The 18137-nt window shown below is 42.6% G+C and overlaps 1 protein-coding gene across 3 annotated transcripts in view; it reads right to left on the bottom strand.

Annotated features, from left to right (window-relative positions):
- The window catches only part of SHROOM3 (shroom family member 3), a 254302-nt gene that overhangs the window by 148487 nt on the left and 87678 nt on the right, over positions 1 to 18137 (bottom strand). The window contains exon 1 of one of the 3 annotated variants that reach the window (XM_082837591.1): positions 17555 to 17756. The exons of the other annotated variants lie outside the window; for them this stretch is intronic. The gene's annotated coding sequence lies outside the window, so the exon portion shown is untranslated. Of the gene's footprint in view, positions 1 to 17554; positions 17757 to 18137 lie in introns of those variants that run through there. 3 annotated transcript variants of the gene reach the window in all.

The raw sequence follows: 18137 nt of genomic DNA, 5'->3' as shown, positions 1-18137 counted from the left end.
CCTCTTGAACTGGGCACTGCCCAGCGAGCAGCCAGAGGTAGTCTGATAAGGTGGAGAGAGGCCATCCTGATAAAGGTTAGTGTTACTATTGGTTAACAGGGGGTGTATATAGATATATAGATAGAGAGGGAATATATGGCCTCCTGATTACTCACTTCCATGGATAACCAAAGGCTGGTGGTAACCTAATATCCATGACGGTTTTCAGTACTGAGAGTGAAAACAATTCATAGTTTCGTGAATTCGTCAACTTTGGTGTGTACTTCATGTCATTACACCCAAATCAGTGCCCTATTCTGATGTAAAGCTGGCTATTTAAGGCCAGCCTTGAAACTCTATCCCTTATTAAGCAATTTTTTAAATCCACCCCTCACAGACACCAAGCCCTACAGTATTCTTGCAGAACCTGGCGCTTTGCGTTGGGCTTCACGGCTGCAAAGCAAAAGCGTGGTGGTTCGTAGGCACTTCTAAACAGAAAATGTGGGGAAACCAGGATGGAGACGGGGGCTTTATTCGTCTTCAGATGTTGACATTCCCCAGATCCACCGCAACAAAAACAGAATTAAGATGCAAAAGGAATTCAGAACCTTCCTTTGCTACCCCAAGCCTGGGAATCTTTTCAAATTTAAATGAATATCTGTCAAACTAATTAAGAGAAGATGCAATGCTCTCATTCTGTGCTCATTAGAGGACAACTTGCAGGTCATAAATTCCTCAGGCAGTGGGAGTGAATAGGTCTCTACACCCTTGCTCAATATTCCCGGCTTTGTTTATTTCCAGTTCAGCCTGTTCATCTTCTAGACCCAGAAAGACCACAAAACATGTCTTGAATCAAGTTTTAATTCGGTAAGACAGAAATGGATAAGATTATAATGAGATGTTGCAATTGGTGCTTTTAGTCAACAGAACTGGAGGAAATGACGAGTAATCATTTATATCCGAGTGGCATCTTTTTTTTCCAAGACATTTGATATTTATGAGCAGATTTCGAATCTCAAATGTTTCATACAAACACACACACACACAGTTCCCACGCACCCCCCATTTTTGCAGATTCTGAAACTGAGACTCAATAAACTGATTTGGTAAAATACATGCACATTGTGTCAGAGTCTGGGTAGGGTTTAACATTCCAAAACCACTCCCTGCAGGCCCCGCCAGCATTATTGGACCCTTGCCAGCTACCCAGTCCAATACTATGTATTTAATTGCATGTATATGTATGTAATTAATGATGGGGGTAACTCTGCAGGCAAAGATATTTACCCCCATTTTATAGATAAGAAAACTGAGATTCAGAGCAGTTATCTTGCATCACACTGGTAAGCAGCAAACTCAGTAGAAAGCATGACTCTTTAAAATATTTGCTTATTTAAAATATATAGTATCGTGCTTTTGACAAATTCTTGGAAATCTGAAATGATAAAGAATGAGTCTGTATCTAAGTTTTTATTATTAGAAAGAAATTTAACTGTAGCTTTTAGAATTTCCACCAAATGTCTTTGAAGATGCATTTAAGAAAACAAGCATTTTCCATCTATTTAAAGACTATACCTTTTCCTTATTTTTTTCTGTGCTCTGGGATTTATGCCACTAAAAATACAATTTTCCCTTCTTCAGCAATTCCATTAGGCTTTCCCATTAGCTGAGTTGCACAGTGCCTCAACCACGTGGGCAGTTCTATTTGACCATTTCCTTATTATTTCTTCCTTTTGCTATTGATATCTTAAATCAGATTGTTATAATTTCTGCTTACCCAAGTTAGAGAGATGGGTTACACTTACTTGCTCTCTGACAGCATACTAATAGTTTAATGGGATACACAATAGCTAATGAGATACAGAATTTGAGGCTACAATGCCGGTCAAATTCAAATCTAATTTATGGTGTTCATTATTTTTCCAACACTTCTCAGAATTTTTATAATGAGAACTAGTCTCTCCCACTAACAGGCAATAAAATGGGGCTTCAAAAACCTCTTCTGAGCTGAACGTCACTGACACATCGTTGTTTCCTGGGTAAATCTCGGCTCTCCATCTCTCCACTCACGTTTGTAATTAAGGTTTACCCTGACGATGTTGTCCAGGCCATCACCTCCACGGCAGTGCCCACACTGCTGAAGTCAACATGAAATAGACCCAAGTTACCTTCATACAGCGATCTCTCCACACGTAACCGCATACTGATGCTCTTAGCACCACGGGGACATTACTTTTACAGCCCACGTTTACGTTGTAGAAGAGGGTATTTAAATCCAAATCAGTTTACTGGCAAGGCCTTTTTAGCACTGAATCAAATGCGCATCTACTTTGCCCCTTGAGGAATTCAACCCAAAAGCCACATTACATTGATTTTGACATTTTAGAGACAAAAGGTACCTGAGACATCAACTAGTTCATATTTTTAATTTATAGATGAGTAAATGCTCAGCTTTACATATTCAAGTACTTCATCATTTATTTGAAATTCAATCTATAGAATGAATAGAATATAATTCTTAGATCTCTTATTTTGAAGGCAATATCACTTCTGTCTTATAAAACTTACAGTTTTAGTGTTTCTACATCCTTCTTCTTCTCCCTTCCCACTACTGCTTTTAGGTGGTTATGACTTCAAAAGTTTCAGACACTGTCCAACAATTACTAACAGGAATCCTTGAAAAATAATGATTTCTAATATTTTCAGGGCATTCCTTAGATGGATGGTTCTTATTTTAACATTTTAAGAAGAAAACTTAGACTTCCAAGAGATCATTTTGATAAGTGCCTTTGTTTGCTGGAATAACACACAGGCAACTTAGATACCATGCTAAAAGGGAGGTACATACCTAAATGATGTAGCCAAGCTCAAAAGCAATCACGTGTCTTTACTAAGGAGAGCAAATGAGATATGTTTCTAGGAAATGAATTGAAAAATCAAAGCTATGAAACCGTCTCCATCTATTTATGCACAACATTTTGATCCTATCCTGCTTTAGGGACAATAAATATAACATGTCAGCAACTTGGCATAAATGGAGCCAGAACATATCTGATATCAACATCCCTTACAGCACAATCATCCAAACCCCCAAGTATTACACAGGCTAAAGGAGTTGAAAGCATCCTCTTTGAAGGCAACCAGAAGCTCACATTCTAATATGTGTCCCCTGTTGCCTGAAGACTAGGATACATTTGAGTCTTGGGAATCCAAGGTGCCGATCTTATTCCAATGTTTCACATGGTCAGACTGCATAGAAAGCCAGAGGATTTGGTGATAAACCAATACATCTCTGTCCTGTTAGTTCCAAAGTATGTGTTTTTTAAAACATGACTGTCTCAAGGACCACGAGCTGATCAAGTTTAGGTACATTTACACCACATTAGATTTAGGCAAGCTGCAATGGCCCCATCCATCGGTCTCCCAATTAGTACAAATGCAGAGTAATAGAATACAATGCAACAACGATAATGGGGACAATAAAAATAACTAACACTTATTGAGCACTTACTGTGTGCTAGTTACATGCATTGGCCCATTTAAGCCTTCTCTGAGGAAAATACTATCATCCTCATTTTGAAGATAAGGAAACTGAGGCAATGGGAGAGAAGTGATCTGTCCAAGGTTCCAGAGTCATAGAGTCAGTGACAGATCCAGGATCTGAATCCAAGCAGTGTGGCTCATGAGGCTCCTCTCCAAACTCATGTCACACTTGCACAGTGAGCTCCACTGAAGAATCTGAAGATGTACTAACATTCATCACAGTGAAAAGTAATTTGTTTTCCTGCAGGCCGACCAAGAGGGATTCAACTTAAAAACCATTTCCTATCACTGACTGAGTTTATTATTGTAATTAAATTTACTTTTCCCAACTATTTACCAATCTCCCTCCACTAGTAAGCCTGGGTACTAGTGGGTGATCTTTCAAAGCAAAGCAAAAGCTTTTGACAGAGAACAAAAGCAGGAAAATTGACATAGGGCTGCAGCAGTCATTTAATCATGAATTTATATAATTTTACAGCTTTTGATAAAGACAAATAAATGCATAGCAAAATGTGGATTAACTTTATATCTTGCAGGATAGAAATGCATAAAATCTGGGGGAAAAGCCCTTCGTCCAACTTTTTCTTTTTGAGATGATGCGACTACCTATAGGACTTTGTAATTTTCTTTTAGGTATTCTAAGTCTCATTGAGGCTTTTTTCTATCATGAGCAGCACTTATCACGGGGGTTGTGTTGGAAAGTACTCCATCAATAGTTTGTGAAATAAAGATAATCAAGGAGAACAGAGAAGAAAGAGCAAAAGGAAAGTTCTATGATTCCTCCCGGATGGCTTCACACTTGACAAGTATCGGAAAGGCCAACCTTCCCTTTCCCTGAAGAAGAGTGTTGAAACGTGAGGCATTTCCTCACCCAGGCTCTCTCTTCGGCTCCTTCCTCTATCACCACAGAACAGCTGTGTGTCCAAAGAGGGCTAAACGTCTCTAGTTGAAAAGTGAACACTTAGTCAATCTGGTGGTTGTTTTTTTTCCCACCCACAATCTCCCAAGCAACTGGCCTGATGATTTTTTTGGACTGAAGTGTCTGACAATTTGAGAGTTATGTAGAAAGAAGCCAACCCAGACTAAACCTGCAAGAACGATTAGTAGTTGTTTCCCTATACAGACAGGAAATAAGTTCAATTCTCAGAAAGCAACTGGAAGGCTAATTTCTCACTGAAAAAGACAGTCCAGTATTGGATAATAATCACCTGATGCTCCCAAGAGCCATTATTTAACTCGGGATCTCTCAACCTTGCACCACTTGGGCCAGAGAGTTGTTTTTTGTGCGGGCTTCCTGGGCACCGTAGGACCTGAGCTCTCTCCACTTAGAGCCAGCCAGTAGCAAAACCTCCCCAGCTGTGACAACCAAAACCATCTCCAGACCTTGTTAAAGGTCCCCTGGGGGCAAACCACCTCCAGTTGAGAACCGCTAATTTAGATATTTAACTGTGACCGAATTTTCTCCCTTCTCTGTCATAGCAAACAAATTATGGATGGTTCATTGTCAACATTTTAAAGGCTTTTCTCTTTCTTTCTCAAAGGCATGATAGAGTTCAGCGTAGTATAAAGGACAGACTTTATGCTCTTCCTGGTCTCTCACTCTAATTCTCGTGGTTGCTTCACAAGGATTCAGTGACAATCAAGAACAATAATAGCTCATGCTTAAATGTGTGTTTCTTACCCCAGGCACTTTAACAATGTGAATTCTCACCACTCCCCCTTTTACAGGTGAGACAGAAGCACGCTAGTTGTTTGGTTTCAGTTACAGGGCAGCATAAAACATTTTTAATTTGTGAAAGCATAAAACGGGGGCATTTACAAAAATATCACACCTATGGGCAATGAAAACTGGCATGGCTATCAGTGACATTCCAGAGCAATGACTGTCGCTGAGTATCTTATCAAGACCGTTTCTTGATAAGGAAAGTTAAGCACACTTTGGGTGCAACTGGCTAATGAATTCACATGCTAGTAGTTAACAAGAAATATTCTTCACTGAATTATTAAATGTAATCTATCAAGTGTAGCTTCAGTGGTTGATTGTATCCTAGAAAAACATCTCAGTCACCGGAAAATCAAGAGTACCATAGTTCTCTGCCTTGTTTCCACAGCAGGAGGTTTTGCTGTACTTGAAAGGGGAAGTGACCATTTTCTTTAATATCAGCTAGCCATTCTCTGAACGGACACAGCTCAAGACCAGGGTGTTTTCCCTCTATCTCAAAAGCAACTATGAAAACCTTCCTTTTAATCTTTAACTACAGGCTTATATAAGGAACTTTTTACTGTTACTCAACAGTTAACACCTTAGTACATACTGTGTCAAAGTTCTCGGGTTTATCAGTCTTTTCTGGGAAGCCAGAACTTTCCGCTGAACTGCTGAAGTTAAAAACCGGGGAGTCATCCTAATCACCTCTTCCTCCCTCACCCAGAGAGCCAGCCTGTCATCAAGTCTACCTGTTCTGCCTTCTAGATGTCCAATCCACCACTCCCCCGCCTTCGCCTGCCATAGCCTTGGTGCGGGCCTTCACTATTTCTCTCCTGGACCAGTTGTTGCGCACTAGTTTCTGCTCCTCTAGACCTGCCATCTTCAAAACCACCCTCCAAAATGTAGCCAGAATGGTCTCTTCCAAACATAAATCTGATTTTCCCCTGACCTACCTTTTTTTTTTAATTGAAGTATAGTTGACTTACAATACTTCAGGTACATAGCAAAGTGATTCAGTTTTGTGTGTGTGTGTGTGTGTGTGTGTATTCTTTTTCAGATTCTTTTCCAATGTAGGTTATTATAAGATATTGAATATAGTTCCCTGTACTATATAGTAGGTCCTTGTAGTTTATCTATTTTATATATAGCGGTTTGTATCCACTAATCCCAAATTCCCAATTTATCCCTCCCCCAGCCTTTCCCCTTTGGTAACCATAAGTTTGTTTTCTATGTCTGTGAGTCTGTTTCCATTTTGTAAATAAGTTCATTTGTATCATTTTAGATTCCACACATAAGTGATATCATATGATATTTGTCTTTCTACTTACTTCACTCAGTATGATAATCTCTAGGTCCATCCATGTTGCTGCAAATGGCATTATTTCATCTACCCCTGATCTGCCTTTTAAATTCTTCATTAGCTCCCCATCACCTTCGGGGTCCTGTTCAAACTTACGAGCATCCTCACATACATCCTCCAATCAAAAACTACCAAATATATTCAGACAGAGCTACCCCCAGCCCACTCGGCACCTTGTGCAAATTAGACAAAGGCACCGCCTAATCCAGGTGGGTGAGGTGCTCCAGGGAGCAAAGCCTGGGCCGGATTTCAGCCCTGCTCCCACCCCATCTCTGCCCGTCCTCTATGTGGGTCACAGGTGCACAATCAGCCCTACAGCCTTGGCTTAAGGTTCTCTTCAAGCACCTCTTCGTTTACTCTGTCTAGAACACTTTTACCTACTGATCTCTCTACCCAACTCCTATTCATCCTTATGAACATCAAGACAATCCTCTTCCCCCAAGAAGCGTTCACCTATCCTATGCTACAGAAAAACTTCGTACTAATGTGCCTGTCCATTTCCCCCCCTAGACGTTACATTCTGTGAAAGCAAGGACTCTGTCTTTCAGATCTGCCTACTTATAAAGCCTAGCACAGTGCCTGGGAGACTGCAGACCAATAGTTGCTGAATGTCAAATGAACGATGCCTCTCGCTTTCCTTGTCTTGTCACCATGTAAGACCCCAGCAGTTTGGAGATTAGGCCACAGGGGGGGTCTGCTTCCTCAGATTACATAATCCCTACTCAAAAAACCAGATCTCACTTAGCAATCATTTCATTAACCCATGATTAAGAAGAACAAACATCTTAGATTTCAACTTCCTGGCCCCTCCTGTGACGTTTGCTAATACAACTGTCATTGACTATTTCGTCTTATAACAGATTCTCTCCCTTCTTTTTTCATCTCCCCCTCCCAGACTTCTTCAACTTAACGAGAGCCATCCAGCTGGATGGCGGATGTGTGTGCCGGGGTGCATGGGGTAGGATTTGTGGTACTCTCTGCTTTCATTAGTGTTTGGATGTTTCCATAATTTAAAAAAAAGTGAAAATAAATATTTAAAAAAATAAAGAGTTAGCCATACTTACTGAACCACAGGCTCAACTTTTTGTATTTCTGCCTTTCCTGGGGTCTTCCCCATTGGTCCTTTATGGCTCTCCCAGTCAGCCCGTCCCTGATGTCCACACTGACTTCAGTTACGACTTTGCTCAACTGTCCTACTCACTCCTTCCTCAAACCCCTCACTAATTCCCTCCGGATACAAATACAGAATTCTCTTCTCTATTCAAGTCAGGCCACAGGAAGCAGAGCCTCCAGACTTTTAAGTCCCTGTCAGAAGCACTTGTATACCTGAAATCTAGCTATTTTACTTGTGAAAAATGTACTTTTCAATTGGGTGTGAGCCATTTTAGGAAGGACTGGACAGTTATCACACAGTTTTAGTCAGAGGTGTTATTGTCTCCCTGTTCACAACTATTCTAAGGGAGCACGGCCCTGACCAAGCCCCAGCTGCAGAGGTGAGGCTGAACCAGCTCTTCCTTGGCTACAAGCAGAGTCATTCAGGTTGTTGCCCATGGAACGTGGGGGCCAGGACCTGAGTTAATAAGGTGATGAAAGCTTGAGAGCCAGGAGGACACGTGGTGTAGGACCCATGGCTGCGTGGTGAACCAGTGCCACACACAAGTGGACGTGGGAGGACAGAAACCCAGAAGTTGGGGGAAATGCATCAGACACGATTTTGTGGTTGTTATTGCAAATGATACAAGTGACATTGAACCTACAGAGAAATTTAAGCAAAAATGGGGATTTCTTGGGAAGGCCAAGAATGGAGATAGCCTCAGGGACTGAAAATATTTTCAGGTTCTCTCCCTCATCCTTATCTCTTTGTGTGTGTGTGTGTGTGTGTGTGTGTGTGTGTGTGTGTGTGTGTGTGCACGCGCACGCGCGGTAGGATGGTGGATGGGGATGCAGAAAACAACCAAGGAGCAGAGAACTTCAGTTTTATTTCATCCCATATTAGCCACTTCAAAAAAAGAAAACTCTGCCTTCTGTTAGATTGTGTATAAAATCTCAGGGAAGAACTCTGATTTGCCTGGCTTGGACACAAGCTTATCTAAGACAGGTCCTTATGATTGTTTATTCAATGGTTACTGTCCCCTTCTTCCTCACAAACAGAATTCTGATCCCACTGTGGCATCAGGTGACTATGTACCCAGGAAGGTGGATCCTCCCACAGCCCCAAGAGATAAATCATCTTTCATCTACACCAATCATGGTACTCTGACTCCCCTGCTGGTTACTAGTCCAGGCATGGGTATAGGACAACGCTAGCTAATGGGCTCTGACCCAAAGGAAAGTTTGTAGGAGAGTTTTTGGAAAGTGTTGCTCATTCTTACTAAAATACACCAAAGTGGGACTCCTTCCTGCCTTTAGACAAAGTTGTTCAAAGACACGATGCCTGGAGTTGCAGCAGCCATCTTGTAATCATGAGGGACAAATCTGAAGATTAAAATCATCATGCAAAGAATGGTAGGATGGAAATAGATAAACCTGGAGCCTTGATGACATCACTATGCCATTCAATTAACCCTGGAACCACGTCCTTCAGGAAGCCAGTCTACAGGGAGAGTAATGGAACCAATGCTCAAAGTCAACTGAAATGAGGAACTATGTAGTCCAAGGAGAAAGTGAATAGCTGCCTGCTTGCTAAGGTTGGTGGTTCCAGACCTCTTACTATGTGTCAGGCAGTGTTCCAAGTGCTTTATATGTATTACCTCATTTAATCTACACAACAACCCAACAAAGTAGATACTTTCCTTATTCCCTACTTTTCAGATGGGTAAAACAAGGTCCAGAAACATGGAGGAATTTATCCAAGGTCACAAACACAGCAATGCCAAGGTGGGAATTCACTCACACTTCTGACTCCTTCTGACTTAATCATTAGGTTAAACTTGGAAGTGTTCCTGGCTTGCTGCAGTTGGATTCCTCAAGCTTCCCTCCTACTCTTTCAAAGAACCCTCTTTTTATTTGAGCTGGTCTGAGTTGGTTTACTTTTACTGCACCCAGATGTTCCCTCAGGCCCTGGCATTGGCCAAACTCAGGCTTCCTTTCTCACTTCCTTAATAAGCCTGTGAATCTCAGTGTCCATTTGTTAAATGCACTGAGTCCAAATCCCTTTAAAATCCTGATTTGGTGGGATTCATGGTTCCCTGGTTCGCTCCTTCCCCAGTTGTCATGTGGCCAGTGTTAGTCTGGGATCTTTTAGGGGTACTATTTCTAGTGTGATAGGACTTGTTAATTATATAGAATGTTAATGAGCACTTAATAAGAGAGGAAGATGTTGACACTGCCCCATTATATCCTCACCTGTAATTTTACCTGGTTTTTAACTTCTCAAAGTTTTTGCATTGTGACATCCTGCATTCACATATATCTCTGTGGCTCTGTGAGATTAAGAAGGCATTTCTATGGCCTTACTACTGTTTATTCATGTCACACCCTTACTTCCTCATTCATTCAACAAATATTTGAGTATCTGCCCTGCCCCAGGCACTATGCTAGGCACGGGGTATCAACAGTTTTCATTCTTTGCCCTCACAGAGGGCAATAAAGTGTAATGATATGCCAGATCGTTTTGTCTCTAGATCAACAGGAGAGCTACCACAAATGAAATAGGTTCATAGGACTAGACACAGCAGTTTACGGGGACATCCTGCTGGCCGACTGCCTGGGTTCAAATTCCAGCTCTTTCACCATATGACCTTGGATTAGTTACTGAACTGGTATCTCAATTGTTTAATAACCTGTTAAATTGGGATTAAAATTGTAGCCTTGTCAGTAGGCTTTTTAGGAGAGCATTGTTATTAATCATTTAGAATGTAAATACATTCAAGTATCTGCTCAAAAGGAAAAGCGAGCTATAGTCTATTCCACCCACTGCTCATGACTAAGCAGCTTCACAGCAAGTAGGGGCAATATGACAACACGCTGATCTTGGAATCTGCTAACACGGAGCACAGCACAGTCAGTGTTGGGAGAATTGGGGCTCCAGGCACCAGGACCAGGGTCACCATTGCAGGAGGATGACCCATCTGACCACCCCCCCTAAATGAAACAGAGCTTCTACAATCAGTTGTTTCTTGCTCTCAGAATCCCCAATTTAAGATGTCGGTTAAAGAAAATTTAAGGTGGGCTTTCCCTGAAGAATTGAGTTTTCCATAAGCATATCTTGGAAGAAAGTAGAACCACAAATCTGGAAGAGATCTTAGAAGCCAAGCTGTCGTCCAAATGTTTGATGACCCCTCTGCCCACTGGTTGCCCAGCCTCTACTGGAAGATTTCCATTGACGAGGGTGCACGCTTTTAGTTAGCCTTTCCCTTTATTGATAATCTCTAGTTATCATCAAGCACTTCCTTTTGTTGTCCCCAGACCACTTTTCCTGGTTCTGGAGCAGGGATAAGATAACCCTGATTGCAAATGATGTCTTCAAATGCTTGGAGAAGAGCAAGCATTAAAGGGTGCTTTAACCTCTCTCCTAGTTTCTGAGCTAGTCACTACTTGACATGAGCTCCTACCAAAATCCTTCAGGTTCAAAGGAGGAGACTCAGAGGGGTGTCCAAGAAGATCATTTTGAAAGAGGGCTCTCGAAATACCCAGGAAAACCAATCTTGCTTCTGTGCTCAGGAGAGAAGGAGAAGACACGGATTCCTTGTTTTCATTATATCTGCAATAGATTCCTCCTCACCTGGGATCCTGTGGCCTGGAGAAGGGGATCCGTATCAAAACTCAAACATGAGTACATTGTGATAGCATGTGAATTCAGTGGAATTCAACAGGACTTTTATAGCTGAAACTTAAACCAAATGTATCAAAATACACCTGTCCCTAGACAGTATGGACTTCATACTTTCCTAATAGAGACAATGGTGTAGCTTAAACAAGGCCAGATTTTAAAAAGTAAGCTTTTCCCTTGTATGTTTGAAGATATAGAATTGGGACCTTCTTAGGTGATAGAATTGAATAGCTAAGGGGCCAAGGTTGGGAGTTTAATTCTCATATGAACAATCAGCTTTAATCAGAACAAAACCTTCTTCTGTATGCTCACATCGTCCTATCTTTAAATCCTAGGTAGTGGTAATAATAAAGAAATGAACAATGGCTAACAGTTATTTATAGAAGATTTTTTATGTGGGAGGCACTATACTAAAGGCTTCAAACAAATTATTTCATTTAAACTTTGCAACAGCTCTGCAAAGTAAGTTCTCATAGGGTTCATTCAGAGTAAATGTCAAATGCCTTCCAATGGCCCAGAGGGCCCTGACCTTTGACCCCGCTGCACTCACCTGGCTCTTCCTCACACGTGCCACCTACACTGTCCCCAGAGCCTCTGCACTTGCTGTTCTCTCTGCTTCTAGCCTCTTCCCCAGCTTACCCCAAGGCTCAGTCTCCCACCTCCTTCAAATCTTACTGAGTCTTCCTTCATCACCTTCCTCAAGGGGCCTTCTCTCACCACCCTTTAGAAAACTGCAATATTCCCTGCTTTAGGTTTTTCCATAGCAGTTATCATTTTATAACCTACAACGCAATTGACTTATTTGGGGGGTTGTTATCTGTCTCCCTTGACCAGAATGTATGCAAGGATTTTTGTCTACTTTTGTTCACAACCCTAAACCCAGCACGTAGAAACACAGCTGGCATGTGGTAGGCACGCCATAAATACTTACTGGTTAAATTTTACACATAAGGAAATAGGGACCGAGAGGGTAAGTGGTCATGCTTTTCATAGAAAGACTTCATTAGGATCCCACGTACCAGAAACCAAACTCGGAGTATACATACTTTTCCCAAGAGTTGGTGACATTATTTTTAACCATTGGGGGCAATACATTCATTCTGAATAATATTTCCAAGAAACACTAGCAATCAAAAATGTAGGGCTTCCCTGGTGGCGCAGTGGTTGAGAGTCCGCCTGCCGATGCGGGGGACACGGGTTCGTGCCCCGGTCTGGGAAGATCCCACATGCCGCGGAGCGGCTGGGCCCGTGAGCCGTGGCCGCTGAGGCTGAGCGTCCGGAGCCTGTGCTCCGCAACGGGAGAGGCCACAACAGTGAGAGGCCCGCGTACCGCAAAAAAAAAAAAAAAATTAAAAAAATGTAAAGATATATTCCACATGTGTACTATATTCAAGAATTATATACGTGTTGGAACAATCACTTGTCAGAATATTTTTTGCCTCTACAGGAAAATTTTATTTGATAAGATTTGAGGATATATATTTTTATCCGCTTCAGTTTTTTAAATGAAAATATAAATATTTAAATATATAACAATTTGTGTGTGTCTGTATATGCATATATATTCCCATGGAAACATTTCCCAGGAAGATGGGAAGATGTTTCCCAAGAACAGCAAGGATGACAGCTTATAACACTCCTTTATAGATGTCACTCAGATTCGAGGGCCATTTCCCCAGTTCCTTTTATGTGATTATATTTAACCTTCCTAATAATGCAGAAATCCAATTTGCACATGAGGAACTACGCTTTAACAGGTTGTGCGCCTTCCTAAAATAGCTCAGTATGGGGCAGAAGTTAGAACAGAGTACAATTCTTTTGTCTCCATCTAGAGTACCCATCCCTGTACTCTGAGCTGCTGGTTAGGCTTCAGGTGTTTACCATTTTACAGGATCTTCTATCCTGAGGCAGGAACTCAGTCACTATAAATGGCTAACTTAGTGCCCCATCAACTGAAAAATTAAAAGATACAAATATTATTAATACTTGGCCTCTCTCTGTTTCCAAGGTCTGCTCTTACACAGATTTGAGCGACTCACAGCGGAGCCCGTACATCGTCACAGTAAAAGCAACGTCTTTGTCTGAAGTTCATTTCACTAACTAAACATCCAGGTTTCTAAAGCTCACTTTATTACAGAGGGAAGAAGGCGGCAGCTGCTGACAGGATCACTAAGAGCAACAAATACCAGGAAAATCTCAAAACTCTGACCCCTTTTTTCTTAACCAGAATTCTGCCAGTGATTTCTCCACAGCTTTGGAAACTTGTTTTCACCTCTACGCTTTTCCAAAAGAGAATTCTACCCCAGGGGGAACAAAAAATTAAGACCTCAAACCAAGTTACAAATTGCTCATTTAAAGAACAGGAATTAAGGATGTGGGGGGCTTTTCTTCCTTAAAAGCTCATCACTCTGTAGAAGGAATCCGAACCCTGTCCTGATTCTTCCTGAGCAGTGGAGCAGTTTTTGGTTTTGTGTTAGTTAATTTTAATTAAAAAAAAAAAAAAAAAAAAGGCACCATTCTTGAGAAGCTGTTGCTATGAGACTTCCTGGGCCTCAACAGATGGCCACAGAGCAGTTCTCAGCCCCAGCTCCGGGCTCTGAAGCCCTCCACTCAGGCATACCATTAACATTCCTGAAATACTTTCGGAGGCGAATGCGGGCCAGCCGCCTTCAGACTAGCTCACCCGCAGCTCCTGGCCTGGCCTCCCTGGCCATGGGGCCTGGGTTGAGATTTGTTATAAGTGAATGATCAGGCCTCTCTAGGAAAAGGCCATAGCACAGATGTTGCCTCCTCCTCAGATGAGGCTTTGGACAAACTTTACCAACACACCCCTGGGGTTTTGAGTCCTTCTGGTGAGCGGGGTGGGGGTGGGGCGCACGTGTGTGTGCAGACATACAAACACGTGCGCGCACACACACACATGCACACGCAATCCATACCCAATTCATTTCATTGTCTGTAAGCTTCTGAGCCCTTCCTGTTACAGTGATCCAGTTGAGAGCAGCAGAGTTTTGGACTGAAGCCTTTTTAGTGCCCAGAGTTGCTGAGGAAGAGGTTTAAGAATTCCTGATTTCTCTTTTGACAGGAAGACGGAAAAGAAAGGAGAAAAGCAAGGCATGTCAGATTCTACTTTCTCACTAACTTCTTGATGCTGTTGGACAAATCATTCCACATCATCACTTCTCTCCCTCTTCCAGACTGGGATAATGATACTGACCTACATGCGTCAGATAGAGGAATTGATGAACCATGAGTAAGAAACAACTGTGAAATCACTGCCTAAATATCAGGTTCACAGGACCAGTCTCCAGTGCTGCCAGGGAAAAGATAAGGGAGGGACTTGGAGACGGGCACATTGGGGTCTAACTGCAGGGACCACCACCCCTGGAGGGCTGGTCCGGATTGCTGACCACGGGGATTTGGCGGAAAAGGGCTACCGGCAGCTTTATCGGTCACTAAGGAGCTTCGGGACTTGGAAAAAAACAAGTGATTCTAGAACAGCCATAGCTTTTCAAGGTGGGGCTCATTTAAATTCCATCCCCTGAGTTGTCTCTGCAAAACCAGGCCCAGAGCGTACGAGCAAAGTCCTACTTAAGTGTCTGACGCCAGAACTCACTGGATCACTTGACAGGCCATCAGAGCAATCCTACCAGTTTCAGCTCACAGACGTTCATCTGTGCTTTTCTCCCCATGATATCAGATGATAGGTCACTGCCACCATCATTTGACGTTTGTTTTTTAATCCAATCTGTGCAACTAGAAGCAAAATGCCTTGAGACTACTTAGGTTCCTGCCTTCTAAAATCACCCATTTGTTCTGACGTAAAACTTCCCTCCCTTCTCCAAAATACGAACACTAGGGTTGCTGGAAGCAATTAAAACCCAGAATGAAACAAAACATGCCTTTGAGAGGTGTGGCCTAACAAGGAGTGCCCACTTTTTCCTATTAACCAGGGACATTTTAATGAAGCTATCTATAGTGTGGAGATGAGGAAGCTGCTTCCTTTTCCATTTGTCTAGGGCTACGGAAGCACATCCAGCAAAGGGACATTTTGCCCAGTTGTTCAGCTTCTGAGCTCACAGCACCCCTACCCTCCATCCGCCAGTCAGAAAAGTCTGGGGCAAAGGCTGGAATCTGTCTTGAGGGAGGAGAAAAGAGAGGGAGAGGTAAGGGGAGGGCAGTGTCTGACGTGCACGGCTTCATTTGCATAGCTGACCCTTTCAAGCAGAGCCAATGGGGCACACACTGTGCGTCTGGGAGGGCAAGGCTGAGTGCGCTCTATTGTGTCCCATTGTGTGCTACCCACGACACCAGGGGGACCGACACCACGCCTGCCGCAGACGAGGGAGCCTGGCAGGCATTCCACAGTTCCAGAAAGGAGACACTGGGGAAAAAAATAAATATAAGATACTTATCCCCCTGTCTCAGTCTGACTCTAATGATACTGTTCTCGGGATGAAATGTGTGTGTGCGCGCGCGTGTATTAGTTATTAACAACTGTGTTAAATTACACATTTGTGGGTCCCCTTGTACTCTGCAGATAGGTATGGGGTTTTCTACACTCAATATGAAATGTGCGGTTGTCGTGACTTTATTTCCTTTTTAACTAGAGACAGAGGTTTTTCAACTAGCTCTCTCTTCCTTTCTGTACCTTTTTGGGACACTGAGGTTTTTATGGACTGTGATTTTTTTTTTAAGATAGTGATTAGGGCTGGGATGGAATTGATCCCTTCATATATAACAATGACTTATCCTTAACCCAGGAAATCATCTTTGATTTATACACTCTCTAGGTTGTAATTCATAAGCAAAGGTAGAATTTTGAAATTTAAATCAATGCTAAATATTCAAATTTATTTAGCTTTCCAACATTCATTTCTCCTTTAACTCCCTCAACATTTATAAATTCACTTAGTATCTACCTACCAACGGATCTAATTTTTCAATTATCACCAGCCATCTGTACTATTTGCACACACATTACATTTTAAATGATTTCTGTAGACTTGTGTGATGATCACATTTCACCCCATGGGCAATGTCATTTCTGATGCTTCTATTCATCAGAGCAGTCATTTTTACTATTTATATTTAGTATTAATACGTTGATCTTATTACAGGAAAATGTCTTTATAAAGAAGAGTTAGTTCACAGCTGAGAAAGATGGAGATTTCCAACTGGCTATAAATAATGGAAGAAAAAAACCTATTTCAGGATGCTTAACATAGATCGCGAGCATGTGGTTTCTGAATGCTTACCCCTGTTTTTCACCATCTCTGTTCTATTACTGTTTACTACTTAAATAGAATCATTCAGAATTGGGGAACACCTTCCTACTATCTTTGGAATATGGTGGGAAAAGTAGTCTCAGAGCATCTTTGGATTTAGAAATGGACTTTAACCCATTTAGAGAAAGTTTTCATTAAAAAAATAAAAATCGTTTCCTCCCTGTCACGACAAACAGGCAAGAGTGTAAACATTAGTCTGAATCACTAGTCTTTCTACCAACCTTGGATTCCTGAACCCTAGAATGAAAGTATGCTCACAGCAATCCAACAGGAGGTCCCCAAAGTATTCGTCAATCCACTTAAAAGCACATAAAATGAAATCAGAGTAGAGCTTAAGCTTAACCGGAATCATGGCTTAATATTCCTAAGAGTCTCACTGTTGCTCCAATAGGTGCTTCCCTCTAGGATCTGACTTTCTCTGGAACATAAGGGTGAAGAAAAGCGAGCCGGGCAGTACAGTCAAACCCCTGCTGCGGACTCCCCCGTGCTGAGCAAACCTTAAAAAGAAAACCTGCTTTCCCATCACAAGAGGAAAACGTTAAAGATAGCTTTAAAAATAAGCAGTAATTAGAATTAGTAAATCCGCGGTTGGAAGGAGCCTATGGCCCAACATATATATTTGTTGGCCTCGATGAAAAGTTTCTTTTCATCACTCGAGCTTCTCATCAAATAGGAAGGAGTGCACAGTGATTTGTCAAGTACCCCTCTCTCCATTTACATCTTTATTTCTGCCTTGGTGTCATTTTGCCGGCACATCTGACAGCCGAATCACTTAGGAATTTCATCATAAAGGCCTAAACTAAAATAACTTCCTCACCTCTCTTTAGTTTACCTTCCTGATACTGGCATTTCTGTCGAGGTATACATAGAAATCACGTCGAGAAATACCTGGTTTCAAAAGGACTTACCTTAAGGAAGTCTAAGCCGGCATTTCCACTGACCTCAGCTATCTGTTGGACGACTCTGTCCAGCATGACACGGGGCCAAGCCGGCCGCCGAGGGGCCTCAGTGGCTTGGGGCAGGTGGCACAGAGGCACGATTCCGGCCCGGAAAGAATCGCCGGGAAGCAGCCCCGGAAGGCGAGGGCTAAGACACAGGTGTCAGACACCACCCAGGCACCTCCGCTCCGAACCTGCAGTCAGACGGCTGCCCTGATTAGCCAAGTACAAAAGGCAGTTCGGATTACTGCCCTCCTCCCAACCAATCGCCGGCCGGCCGGCCTGACAGCAGCGGGCCCCCTGATGGAAGGGGAAGTACACGCGGCCAGAACCCGAGAGTGGCCGTGGGCACGCAGCCCCGTGCGCTCTGCAGAAGCTGCTTGTCAGCCTGTTGCAAGCAGAGCCCGTGGCAACGGGTAAGCCCTCTCCTGCCAAAGGTCGCTCTAGGGTCCTTTGACTCACAAAAACTCGATGCGCCGTGATGACGGTTAAATCGAAGCGAAGGACAACAGAATGAATGGCGCTGGCAGCTTCACTCATGGGGCTCCCCTGC

The sequence above is a fragment of the Leucopleurus acutus genome (assembly GCF_964270905.1).
Source record: "Leucopleurus acutus genome assembly, chromosome: 4".
Taxonomy (NCBI): domain Eukaryota; kingdom Metazoa; phylum Chordata; class Mammalia; order Artiodactyla; family Delphinidae; genus Leucopleurus; species Leucopleurus acutus.
This window is presented reverse-complemented; position numbering and strand designations above follow the sequence as displayed.